The 11224-nt window shown below is 39.6% G+C and overlaps 1 protein-coding gene across 7 annotated transcripts in view; it reads left to right on the top strand.

Annotated features, from left to right (window-relative positions):
• The first annotated feature begins 1797 nt into the window (after nt 1-1797).
• ZC3H11A (zinc finger CCCH-type containing 11A) overlaps nt 1798-11224 on the top strand; it is a 38938-nt gene continuing 29511 nt past the window's right edge. For 4 of the 7 annotated variants that reach the window (XM_027871044.1, XM_027871043.1, XM_027871038.1 and 1 more), the window contains exons 1-3: nt 1798-2685; nt 8232-8294; nt 9552-9609. The gene's annotated coding sequence lies outside the window, so the exon portion shown is untranslated. Of the gene's footprint in view, nt 2686-3484; nt 3656-8231; nt 8295-9088; nt 9610-11224 lie in introns of those variants that run through there. The other 3 variants (XM_027871039.1, XM_027871041.1, XM_027871040.1) reach the window with 3 other exon arrangements.

The following is an 11224-nucleotide window of genomic DNA, read 5'->3' as shown; positions in this document are numbered from 1 at the left end:
CCTCTAGAAGGCCTCACTTTTAGAAATTCTTGAATTTGGGATTAACCACACCTTCTGCTATGTACTTTTGGTGGAACTCTCTCAGAGGTGCCTCAGTGCTACTATCTCTTGGGCTGGCAAAGTCCACTCTCAGCATCTTTGTTCTCAAGCCACCCTGTACAGCATAAGCCCCTCTGCTATGTGCTTCTTCCAGGTATGTCATGGCGTTCATACTTCCATTCTTCCTTTCCCTCCTCCTCTACCCCCCCCTTGTCTTGCCTTTCTTCCTCCTTGCCATAGAAGTGGTTTGTTGTATTTGCCTCAGATTTAAAAATTCATAATTACTATTCTGAGAATACCTGTAGAACCTACCTTACAGGATTGTTGAGAGGGCCAAAAGAGATAACCTATGTAAAGTGCTTCACAAACTCTAAATCACCACGTAAATATCAGGCATAAGTATGAAGGAGGTAGCATTTGAGTTGGGTCTTAAGAGGATGGATAGGATTTTAAAAGGTGGAAATTGAAGGAGAGAGTATTGCAGGTAGTTGTTGTGCAGGCCCATACCTGCCTTTAGCAGATCAGGCTGGAGGGGGTAGAGTAGTTTGATTCATTGTTGCCAATTAATAACATTGCTGCAAGTTAATTCTCTGTATGAAACAAATTGTCACAATTTAAAACATGTTCTTCTTCCGAACATGTTTCTCTCTCTCTCTCTCTCTCTCTCTCTCTCTCTCTCTCTTTCTTGTATTTATTCATGAATTTCTACCTTTGAGCTTTAAATTAGTTACATTGTATTAGTTTCATTCCTAGACTGAGAGCAGACTCTGACCAAAGCCCCTCTCTCATCATACCACTCTTTTCTCATTGCAGTAGTTAACTCTTTGCCTGTTAATCGCTTACTCTCTTAGGGGAAAAATAAAGGTTTGCTGGTCAATTGAAAAGGTAGAGAACAGATTGAGGAAGGCTGTGAGAACTTGACCAAATCTGAAATGCATTAGGTTGCAACAGGAAATCATCGAAGAGTTCCAAGCAGAGGTGTAACATGATTAGAAAATGTCTGAGAACAGTTTGGAGGAGGGGAATAGAATAATATTAAAAAAAAAAAAAACAATTCCTCAGAGCTGTCTCCACTGACTTACTGGGCAGGTTGTTCCAATTAAGGTTGGTGGGATAGCGGGAAGAGTAAGAGAAAGAAACTCCCTCTCCCTTACCCTCTGGTAGAGGTGCAAGTTGAAAGGCAAAGCTCATTCCCCTCCTTAGAGCTGGGTTCTCCTGTAGATTTCCAGGGGCCACACTTCTTGGAACTCTCCTGTATTCAAACCTGGCAAACAAGCCTATCCTCTAGGCAGTCAATGGTAAGACAGTCTTCTAAATCCTTGAAGCTTGATTCAAGGTTTCTTTATACTTTATAACAGGGCATAGTAACAAGTGTAAATCTTAAAAAAAAAATCTAAAACCTTAACACCTTAAACCTTTGATATAAATGTTAACTATTACCATTGTCTCTGTTATTTGTCCTTACTTTATGTGATTATATTAACTGTTAGTAAGCAATTGCTTTCCTGATCAATCCCCTTCCACCATATATTTTAAGGGAATCTGACCTTCAGGAGATCAGTTATTATCCCTATTTTCAGATGAAGGTAGTGAATCTCAAAGAAGCTCACTTTTCTTTATTTAAATATGGGATTTCCTGATTGCAAGTCCAGCAATATCTCCACAATTCCACCCGAGATGGAAAGACTTAGAAGGTGCTCACAATACTCCAAGCCATTTTTGAAAATAAATTTTTATTGATATCATTTTTTACATCACCAAAAAATTTCCCCTCCTTTTCCCACAAAGCCTTCCCATATATCAAATGGGGGGGGGGGGCAACAGAAAAAAACCCCAGCAAAACAGATGAATACATAGAAAAAGTCTTAAAATATGTAAAATGTCCAACGACCCACGGAAGACTTCCCACCTCCACAAAGGTGTGGGGTGGGGGTGTCATCTGATATTTTTGCTTTGTTTTGTTTTATAGTTTTGCAACATTCACTTCTGATTGTTTTTAGGACAGTCTTTCCGTTTACATCGTTTTAAGTCATTGTGCATACAGGGAGGTACCAATTTGTTCTAATAAGAAATTTCCTTGAAGTGGTCTCATTATTGGAACTCGCACAGCATAATTCCATTGGGCTGGAACCAGGTACCATATTTTACATAATTATAACTTCGAATAGTGTGAATTCGAATACCTGAACTGTTTTTCTTGGCTCAAAAGTAGGTGATAATTGAAGATAACAGCAGAATAAAGGAAGGTGGGGCGGTACTAAACCCAGTCTTAAGTGAGAAGCCAGTTTCACTTCCCACCCTCAAGTCACTCCCTGCCCGCCCTACCAAGACCTGTAGGAAGCCATCTTGAACCTTGCCTCTCCAAGGAAACTACAGCTCCCAGAATTCCGTGCGTCACGAGCGTAGTGCTGGCACGGGGCGTGGGCAGGAGCCATCTTAGTTGCTGGCCGGGCCTCGAAGCAGGGCTAGTCGGCCAGGCGCCATCTTTGAGGCTGGCAACCCGGAGGGTCCGTGGCTGTTGCCCGAGGAACGAAAAGCAGTGGCGGCAGCGACGGCGACAGACCCTGGCAGCGAATGAAGGAAAGAGTCGAGGCCGCGGCGGAAGCGGTGAAGAGCGACTCCGGCCTGGTCAAGTTACGCCTTCAGGTAACTAGACCGACTTCCTGACCCCGGAGCGGGTCGGGGTTCGGGGGTGTGGGGAAGCCCCAGGGAGGGCGGCCTAGGAAGCCCCGGGCGGGCCCTTCGTCAGCCCTGCCGTAACGACCCGGCCTGGCAGACGCCCCGGGCCCCCTCCCCGCGCCTGCTCCGCTCCTGTCACAGCCCGGCGGGGGCCCCCTCCCCGCCCCCACCCCGGCCGCCCCCAGCGTCACGGCCGAGCCGAGCGGAGCCGAGCCGAGCCCGGACTCCTCCCCCTGGCCCGCCGCCTGCCCGCGCGGCCCGGCTCCGGCCCCTGCCTCGGGCCTGTGGCCAGGTGACGATGCCGCCTCGATCCGCCGGAGAAACTCCCCGAAATCGGGGCCCAGGTCCCCGCAGCTCGTGGACCGAGAGGGAGCGGACGAGCTGGAGTCCGAGGCCCTGGTGTTCGAATCCCGACTCGGGCCGGGCATCGGGCTTCGCTGCGCCTCCAGTTTCCCTCCTCTGTTTAAAGAAAAGAAGAAGAAAAAGAGGCTGGACTAGCTGATGACGTGGGAGGTCCCTTTCAGCTGTAGCTCGGGCACCCCACGATCCCTCTTCCTGCTAGTGTTGATGAAGGGCAGCAGCCCCTCTGTGTGGACTGCGGCTCCCGGGAGAGGAAGGCGTGCTCTTCTACCCGGTCGTCCGCTCTCACCCACCTCCACTTCTGGACCTGGACCACACGCTGTCACCAGCCCCAGTGACGCTGTTTGGGGTTGGTCGGACAACGTTTGTTAAGCGCCTGCTGAGCGCCAGGCATTGTGACGAGTGCTGGGGTATATAAAGACAGCCCAGGCTCTCTCGGAGCTCAGTCGGGTGGCGTTTGACTGGGACCAAAGTGAAAAAAAGTTAATTCACTTTCCTGGGCTTGAGGTTGTCTGGAAACGCTACTTGTGAGTTACTTATTTGCAGATTGTAAAGTATCTCCACTCCCCAAAGGAGGGTAAGGACCAGAATTGAGTTAATTCTTGATAGAAATAGAATTTAGATCCGCATTATAACTCTTGAAAACATGTAACATCTTGCTCTCAGCTGCGTTGTTTAGGTCCACCTGCCCCCTTCCAACCAAAGATTTTTAGTTTAAAATGGGGGGGGGGGGAACAAGCATTTGCTGTGATTGACTGGTATGTGGAGTCAGATCTGTCTCGAGAATTAGGTTCTTATCCGCAACTTGGACACTGAATAAAATGGCAGTTTCATTAGTTTAAAAATGGAAAATCCTAGAAATAGATTCATAGTCTTTAAGAGTTAAAATCTGAAAACATCAAAAGGTTAATTGTATAATGTGGAAAGAAGGCTTGGGTTCTGGCGACTCTGCTGCTAACTCTAAATGACCTTCAGTTTCTGGGTCTTAATTTCTTGATTTCTAAAATGAGGAAATTGAACCATGTGGTAGCTAGGACCTCCCATCTCTGTAACTTTTTAAGATATTTTGGAGATATTTTCTTTCTGTTGTCAATTTTCTCACCCAAGTAGGACTATGTATCTAAAAGGGAACTCGAAGTGAAAGAAGAGATGATTCAAGTAGGGAGAAACAGCTGTATTACTACAATAATAAACCTATTACAAGATTCTTGTATAAGGTTTGGAAACCAGGAATATACTTTTGGTGTGCTGGTGTCTTCAGTTTTTCCTGGCAGCATGCACGGCATTTTTAGTAATATTGGGATTCTGGAATATGTTTCAAGAACCCTTATTAATACAGGTGGAAAAAAAGCAGGAATTCTTAACTTTTTTGTGTGTCATGCACCAATCAGGTTGGCAGTCTAGTGAACCCTGGGGACCCCTTCTCACAATGTTTTTAAATGCACACAATAAAATGCGTAAGATTACAAAGGAAACCATTTATATTGAATGACAGTTATAAAAATATTTAAAAATAAAAATTCACGGACTCCAGGTAAAGATCTCTTCTGACTCCCCCCATAGAGGGAAAAATGGTTGCAAAAGAGATAAATGTTGACACAGAGTTGTTTCCCAACAAGATAAGAAAGGAAAGCCAGACCTCATCAAGAACTGGTCAGTTCCGCAAAAAATCATTAAAGATTTGAGATCTGGAGGATCTCAAGTGCCACAGCTACTACTGATATATTATGTGCCAGTACTCCCAAGTAGGATGAAGAACATCTTAAATTGCATGCTGCATAGCCAAACAAATCCTGCTGGATACAAAAATGCAATTTTTCTATGTTAACCCATGATAAACCTGTTGAACAATTTGTAGCAGCTTTAAAAAGAAGTGTCAACAGGTGTAAAAGGAGACATCCACATGAGTACCTCGGCATTTCAGCAGTATGGCTAGACAAAGCTTTCAGTCTCCAGAGGCAATTATAAAGTTGTACTGGCCACTCGGAAGTAGCTGTAGTGAGGAAGATTATACCTTCCATATGTTCAACTCCCATTACACTTGAAAATAAATGTAACAGTCTGGACAGAAATAGGAGCTTTGAATGTGCCTCTAATTTTTACTTTAATATTGATAGAATGGAGGGGCAGCTAGGTGGCGCAGTGGATAGAGCTCCGGCCCTGAAGTCAAGAGGACCTGAGTTCAAATCCAACCTCAGACCAAACACTTGACACATACTAGCTGTGTGACCTTGGGCAAGTCACTTAACCCGATTGCCTCACCAAAAAAAATATTGATAGAATGGAAACTATGTCAATCATAAGTCTTGCAGCAAAAAGAAAATTAAAATTGAAAATTAAAAAGAAAAATAAAATTGAAAGATAGATTTATGCCTTTCCAGTTAAATTTTGGTTAAGGAATTTGTTAAAGATGATAGTTTAACTGTAGCTTCCAGCATGTCTTTAACAATCATGGAATCTGATGTCCTTGTCTAAGAGACTTTCTTCATTAAAAGCAGCACCATATTTTAATGCCTGGAACAAAACTCAAGACATTGGTAATTTGGAATTTCTGCTTTGACGCTAACCTGGTGGGCATCGTAAAGAGTATGAGCTGGACTCACCAGGCACTCACCTTGGAAAACTACACTTTAGGGTTACCTACAGTCTAAGCATCCCACCCACTGCCAATGTAATGGTGCTACTGGAAATGTGTTATAAGTGGAGGACTTCTTCATAGGACCAGGAGCTGTGAACTTTTTTCTGGCTCAGAAAAATGATCAATTGAACTATCTTCTCAACTGGGAAAAATTTATAGGCAAATAAGATTTAACATTTCAAAACCTAACTTCAGCTCTACCTCTCAAGTTAGGGATTCAAAATATTAGGTGCAGTAAGATGAGAAATACAGAGAAACAAAAATAAGCAGAACAAAGAGCAACATATGAAATAACTACAACACTGTAACTGAAAAGATCACTTAAAGGAGGTTAAATTCTGAGTAATATATAAAGGAATGAAGGTCCAGAAGGATAGGTAGTGAAATGTCCCTCCTCTTTCATGGCAGAAAGATGGACTACAGGACAGAATATTATATACATTGTCAGATATACTTAAGTCAGGTCAATAAGCATTTATTAAGTACTTACCATGTGGCAGACACTGTGCTAAATTCTAAGGATAGAAAGGCAGAAAAGCTCTCAAGGAGCTCAAAGTCTAATGGAAGAAACAACATGCAAACAACTACATACAAAAAAGATATCTACAGGGCAAAGCGGAGGCAAATCTCAGGTGGAAGGTACTGAGATTAAGGGAGGATGGGAAATGCCTTATTGTAGAAGGTGTGACTTACTAGCTGAGATTTGAGGGAAGCCAGGAGCAAAAGATGAGGAGGGAAAGAATTCAAGTATTGGAGGATAGCCAGTGAAAATACCCAAAATGGGGAGATGTGTAGTGTCTTCACTGAGGAAAGGGCAAGAAGGCCAGTGCCACTGGATCCTCGAATATTTGGAGGAGAAATAAGATGTAAGAAGACTGGAGAGGCAGGAGGGGACCAGGGCTTTAAAATTCCAGATTTTATATTTGATCCTTGGTGTGATAGGGAGCCACTGAAGTTTATTAAGTAAAGTGAGGGAGGTGGGGAATCAGCTTGACTGCAGAGTGAAGGATGGACTGGAGAGGGGAAAGAATTGAGGCAGGCACACCAAACAGGCTTTTGCACTAGTTCAGACAAACTGGATGTCTTTGTGTAATTGTTTTCCATCACTAGGAAAAATGTCATAGGAGTAGTGGTAACATTGCTGATGTAAAGGACAAAAGGCATCATAAAATAAAACACCATGAAGTCAAAATAAAACACTTAAAATTAACACCCCACAGAATGTCTTACTGCAGTTCAAGCTTTGCATCTTAGCCACTTTGTTAGCTTCTTGTTGTAAAGAAAATTTAGATGACTTCCTCAGGATAATGATTTAGAAGCATAAGCAGATCCTTGTGGGAGAAGTTTGTAATTATATGGACATTTCCACAGAGAAGTGCCATGTGGTCACTTTAGAAGCTTCTGGCCTTATCACCTGTACTAGGAACTGATATGCTTATAGCTTGTCCAGAAAGACAGCCCACTCCTATTTGGGCCCCATTGATAGCTCAGCAACAGATAGTATTTCAGTGACAAGCAAAAGCCTTATATTGCCCCTGCTGCAGCAGCAGCATTTGAAGAATACTGGAATGAAAAGTGCTCAAAATTATAGTAAGCAGTGACCCCCTGATATATTTGCAGAATATGAGACTTAATGGCCAACTTTAACCCAAGTTGCCATCCAGTACCTAAACTGCTCCATCTGTAGTCTACAATCTGAATGTCTCTTTTATAAACACCCATCTTGTCTCAAAGTAGATAGGTGAAAATATTGAACAATTGAGGTTTCCTGAAAATGAACTTAAACTTTAATTATGATTATTTTTTACTGGCTTCTAGCTGGAATATTATATACAGATAATACAGTTCAGAGTGAATTCAATAATTATCCTTAATTTTTTTTTGAGTATCTAAATTATTTGGTGGAAAGATCAATTTAGAATAATTGAAGGCTTTTTACTTTGAATTGATCCCTTGGGAATTTGTATAGCAAGGAGAAACCCAAGTTAACTGGCCAGTGAAATTAAAATGTTTATTATAGATGCTTTTGGGTAAAGGGGGTAGATAGCACTAAAAGTGGCAAAATATATTCTTACAATTTGGAAAGTCAAGATTTGTACAGGAGATGGGAGTGAAAAACACAAAGAAACAATTTTGGCTAAGATGGTTTTCATTTTCCAAAGAGAATGCTTTGTCAGACTTTCATTAGTGTGTTAAAAAAAAAAAAAAATCAAAACCTTGAAGTTAAGTGGATGTCCCATGAAACTGTCAAAAAAATTGTTTTGGACATTCTAATCTTAACTAAGAATAAGCAGTCTGCTTTTTGGAGTATTAATCTGTAAAATGAACTTAGACTAGGTTTTTACATTAAGATGTAATTTAGTCCTTTTAAGTAGGACCAGATATATAATCATTAAAAAGGGAAAGAAAGTTTGAGATTTTCTCCTAGCAAAACTTTTTTTAAAGCCCAATTTTATGCAAGTTTCTGACTAAGTAGTAGAAGATCTGATTTCTCCTTTTTTTTTTTTAATTTTAGGTTTGGGGATATTCCCTGCTCAAAAAAGTCCTGGAAAATTGACTAGTGTTGTGTGAGTAAAAGGTGTCCACATTTTATTTTCAAATTCTAAGTAACATTTTAATTTTTGTTTTGTCTTGGGTAGAATTTGACAAGATTTAGCCTAGAGGTTGTGCAACTTTTATAAGAATCAAAATTCCTTTTAAGTTTTGGGGGCTGGTTTAAAAATCTAGAATAAACCTTAAAAATAACAATGTTTTTATTTAAACTTTTTTGTTATAACGTGTCAACATCATTGCAAAATTGAAAGTTTGAACACCTCACTAACCTGAATAGACAGGCAATTATAAATTCCTTATTAGTAGTCAGTAGCTTAAAAAATTTGAAACAGCTGCTCACGCAAACCTTTGCATGACTAATACTTAATGCCTTGCTAGCAGAATTGGTATTGATTTAAAGGAAATGTTGTCTTTCCCCAAGTGTTAAGCTCCTTATGTTTTCTATAACTGTTTTCAGAATGACTTCTCTGCTTCTCTGCCATCTATAGTTTGTTGTACCATTCAGTTGTCACTACTCTGATCATTTCCATCTATTTTGGTTAAAGATCATATGGAAACTTTAATGTTATACATGCATCCATACTATACACATTCATATGTGTAAGGATATTATTTCATCAACATTTGTGGGCTGGTGCAAGATTTCAGCCTTTTTAAAAAGATACCTTGATTCTGAGTTTTTATCATTATTTTTTTTAAAATGCAGTCAAACCTAAAGATTTTTATTATATATTTTAAAGATGAAAAATTACTCAAATGCTTTGTTTATGCACATTTGTGTATATGTGTTTGTGTGTATAAACCAATTTGTATATATGTATATGCTTATATACATAGATACACACATACCTATACCTTTACATACACATGTATTTTCAGTGTACAGATAATAAAGATGGGGGAAGGTTTCTGTTTTTTCTTAATAGGTGAAGAAATCTTGAAGACCAGAATTGGATATTATTCAATTTTTTGTTTTTGTTTTTTAAAAAAAAATAAGTTGTCCGGCTGTGGAAGATGGATCTTTTTTTGTAGCCCTTTGAATTTCCAGTTCATCTTTAAATGAACTATTTTTTTTTTTGGAAGAGATAACTAACCCTGGCTGTCTCCATTCTGAGAGAGATTATTCGAATGGACTTATTCTTCCAGTAGTTGGGAGATGTTTAAAAAGCACAGCCTGTGTTTGAATTGTGGCTGAGAGGTGTTTCCTTGTCAATGTGAGGAGGAAAATTCTTTCTGCCCCTTTATTATTAATTCACGGATTGAGTGTTGGTTCGACCTACAGGAGTAATAAATTGGAATTCATTGAAGACAGACGATCCTGTGGAGGTCACCCAGCTAATGTAAGTATGGAGATGTATCATTTGCCTTTTTTTTTTCTTTTAAAGAGTAGATATTTCTATAATTTAAATTATAATTATTTAGAATATTAAGGTTATCTGCATAATTTTCAGAAGCACAAGTCAAGCATTTTATGCTTTTCAGAAAAATGAGCATCTCTTGCAATGAGTAGTCTGCAAGAAATGGATTTGTACTTGATTTTTTAAATGGTTATTCTAGTCCTGAAATTAGACTGTTTAAAAAACAGCTCACTGGCTAATTGGGTTTGAACTCCAGTTTAATTTTTATTTGTTATTCTGTTTTTCTTTTAAAATGATGTTTTTCACTGAGAGAATTGCACAGAATTGTCTTGATTCTTCTGCTTATATTTTGGGAGAATAGTAGTTTTCTGGTATAGCAGCTACATTATTAAATATTGAAGGCACTACTGTCTGTTACTTAGCAACATCATTGAACTATAACTTTATTTTTAACTAATGGCTTAAATAAAGGCTGAAGAAATGATTTTTTTCAGTATTAATAATTGTGCTCCTTCAAATAAAGCTTTCCTCTGGAAATATGTAAGTATATACCTCTCACAAGTGAGTGAAAAGTTGAACTATTTGCTGATAGTGATTTTCAGAGGTCTCCATCCTTGATAATCAATTCAACAAGCCATTTATTCCATCCCTACTATGTACTAAGTACTCTAGGCAGGAGGGTTACAAAGACAAAAATACAATAGCCCCTGACTTCAAAGCACTTACATTCTTATCAAGTAGGGATGAGGGATACAATATGTACACAAAAAAGTAAATACAGTGTCATTCAGTGAATTAGGAGAGGCTTAAAATCAGAAGTGGCACCTGAACTGAGACTTGAGGAATGCCAATGATGCTAAGATGCAAAAAGGAGGAGCCACAGAAAAAAAGAATAGGTCAAGGTGGCCAGTTTGAGAATTTTTGTGCAACATTTAACTTTTAGTTAATGTGAAGCATCCTAAAATTTTTATCTTTTACTTAAGTAAATATTGAAGCTGAGGAATGCATGAAATGAAAGTTCCATACTTTATAATCTATAAATTGCCTCTTGGTGGGCTTGAGTGGTAGGAGTGTATGTTGTCTGCTACAAAGTGAAACAAGTCTGAACTCAGTGTGGTGAAGTAGAAGAGGGATATCCTGAGGGCTTCTGAGCCTTGCAGAAAGCATTTCCATAGCTACTGGGAAGAGGCCCTTGATTTACTCACTGTGGTTTTTATGTTACATATGAAATGTAAGTAACTGAATTTCTAGACCTGGTTTTGGAATGAAAAACTAAGCAAATACCCTCCTAATTCTTAGTATCAGCACATATCTTAGCTTTTAATTAGAGTCCAGAAAGTGTGTGTTTGTTGAAAGGGAAGAGTTCTAGTACTTTTAGAAATATGTTTTTAAAATGACGCGGAATATTCTAATGTGTAGTTTAGTGCAATCTATGTACATGCCCCAAATCATGTTTCCCACGTGTGTGTGCTCACAGCTGTACTGTCTCTTTATATTTCAAATAGAGTGATTATTTGTTGTGAGAGAAATGTATAGAGCACAAGAGATTCTTACACCTCAGCTTCCTTATCTATGATGTAGGGTAATAAAACTTGTA

Source organism: Vombatus ursinus, unplaced genomic scaffold, assembly GCF_900497805.2.
Source record: "Vombatus ursinus unplaced genomic scaffold, bare-nosed wombat genome assembly UNPS02014798.1, whole genome shotgun sequence".
NCBI classification, from domain to species: Eukaryota; Metazoa; Chordata; class Mammalia; order Diprotodontia; family Vombatidae; genus Vombatus; species Vombatus ursinus.
This window is presented reverse-complemented; position numbering and strand designations above follow the sequence as displayed.